Genomic DNA, 2,685 nt, shown 5'->3' with positions numbered 1-2,685 from the left:
AAATTGACCAGGAGGATTCTGATGGTGAGGTGGTTTGTTTAAGTCAGGCACCCGGGGAGACACCTGTTGTCCGTGGGAGGAATATGGCCGTTGACATGCCAGGTGAAAATACCAAAAAAATCAGCTCTTCGGTGTGGAGGTATTTCACCAGAAATGCGGACAACAGGTGTCAAGCCGTGTGTTCCCTTTGTCAAGCTGTAATAAGTAGGGGTAAGGACGTTAACCACCTCGGAACATCCTCCCTTATACGTCACCTGCAGCGCATTCATAATAAGTCAGTGACAAGTTCAAAAACTTTGGGTGACAGCGGAAGCAGTCCACTGACCAGTAAATCCCTTCCTCTTGTAACCAAGCTCACGCAAACCACCCCACCAACTCCCTCAGTGTCAATTTCCTCCTTCCCCAGGAATGCCAATAGTCCTGCAGGCCATGTCACTGGCAATTCTGACGAGTCCTCTCCTGCCTGGGATTCCTCCGATGCATCCTTGCGTGTAACGCCTACTGCTGCTGGCGCTGCTGTTGTTGCCGCTGGGAGTCGATGGTCATCCCAGAGGGGAAGTCGTAAGCCCACTTGTACTACTTCCAGTAAGCAATTGACTGTTCAACAGTCCTTTGCGAGGAAGATGAAATATCACAGCAGTCATCCTACTGCAAAGCGGATAACTGAGGCCTTGGCATCCTGGGTGGTGAGAAACGTGGTTCCGGTATCCATCATTACTGCAGAGCCAACTAGAGACTTGTTGGAGGTACTGTGTCCCCGGTACCAAATACCATCTAGGTTCCATTTCTCTAGGCAGGCGATACCGAAAATGTACACAGACCTCAGAAAAAGAGTCACCAGTGTCCTAAAAAATGCAGCTGTACCCAATGTCCACTTAACCACGGACATGTGGACAAGTGGAGCAGGGCAGGGTCAGGACTATATGACTGTGACAGCCCACTGGGTAGATGTATGGACTCCCGCCGCAAGAACAGCAGCGGCGGCACCAGTAGCAGCATCTCGCAAACGCCAACTCTTTCCTAGGCAGGCTACGCTTTGTATCACCGCTTTCCAGAATACGCACACAGCTGAAAACCTCTTACGGCAACTGAGGAAGATCATCGCGGAATGGCTTACCCCAATTGGACTCTCCTGTGGATTTGTGGCATCGGACAACGCCAGCAATATTGTGTGTGCATTAAATCTGGGCCAATTCCAGCACGTCCCATGTTTTGCACATACCTTGAATTTGGTGGTGCAGAATTATTTAAAAAACGAGAGGGGCGTGCAAGAGATGCTGTCGGTGGCCAGAAGAATTGCGGGACACTTTCGGCGTACAGGCACCACGTACAGAAAACTGGAGCACCACCAAAAACTACTGAACCTGCCCTGCCATCATCTGAAGCAAGAAGTGGTAACGAGGTGGAATTCAGCCCTCTATATGCTTCAGAGGTTGGAGGAGCAGCAAAAGGCCATTCAAGCCTATACAATTGAGCACGATATAGTAGGTGGAATGCACCTGTCTCAAGTGCAGTGGAGAATGATTTCAACGTTGTGCAAGGTTCTGATGCCCTTTGAACTTGCCACACGTGAAGTCAGTTCAGACACTGCCAGCCTGAGTCAGGTCATTCCCCTCATCAGGCTTTTGCAGAAGAAGCTGGAGGCATTGAAGAAGGAGCTAAAAGGGAGCGATTCCGCTAGGCATGTGGGACTTGTGGATGCAGCCCTTAATTCGCTTAACAAGGATTCACGGGTGGTCAATCTGTTGAAATCAGAGCACTACATTTTGGCCACCGTGCTCGATCCTAGATTTAAAGCCTACGTTGGATCTCTCTTTCCGGCAGACACAGGTCTGCTGGGGTTGAAAGACCTGCTGGTGACAAAATTGTCAAGTCAAGCGGAACGCGACCTGTCAACATCTCCTCCTTCACATTCTCCCGCAACTGGGGGTGCGAGGAAAAGGCTCAGAATTCCGAGCCCACCCGCTGGCGGTGATGCAGGGCAGTCTGGAGCGACTGCTGATGCTGACATCTGGTCCGGACTGAAGGACCTGACAACGATTACGGACATGTCGTCTACTGTCACTGCATATGATTCTCTCAACATTGATAGAATGGTGGAGGATTATATGAGTGACCGCATCCAAGTAGGCACGTCACACAGTCCGTACTTATACTGGCAGGAAAAAGAGGCAATTTGGAGGCCCTTGCACAAACTGGCTTTATTCTACCTAAGTTGCCCTCCCACAAGTGTGTACTCCGAAAGAGTGTTTAGTGCCGCCGCTCACCTTGTCAGCAATCGGCGTACGAGGTTACATCCAGAAAATGTGGAGAAGATGATGTTCATTAAAATGAATTATAATCAATTCCTCCGCGGAGACATTGACCAGCAGCAATTGCCTCCACAAAGTACACAGGGAGCTGAGATGGTGGATTCCAGTGGGGACGAATTGATAATCTGTGAGGAGGGGGATGTACACGGTGATATATCGGAGGGTGAAGATGAGGTGGACATCTTGCCTCTGTAGAGCCAGTTTGTGCAAGGAGAGATTAATTGCTTCTTTTTTGGGGGGGGTCCAAACCAACCCGTCATATCAGTCACAGTCGTGTGGCAGACCCTGTCACTGAAATGATGGGTTGGTTAAAGTGTGCATGTCCTGTTTTGTTTATACAACATAAGGGTGGGTGGGAGGGCCCAAGGACAAT

The sequence above is a fragment of the Pseudophryne corroboree genome, chromosome 3, assembly GCF_028390025.1.
Source record: "Pseudophryne corroboree isolate aPseCor3 chromosome 3, aPseCor3.hap2, whole genome shotgun sequence".
Classification (NCBI taxonomy): Eukaryota; Metazoa; Chordata; class Amphibia; order Anura; family Myobatrachidae; genus Pseudophryne; species Pseudophryne corroboree.
This window is presented reverse-complemented; position numbering follows the sequence as displayed.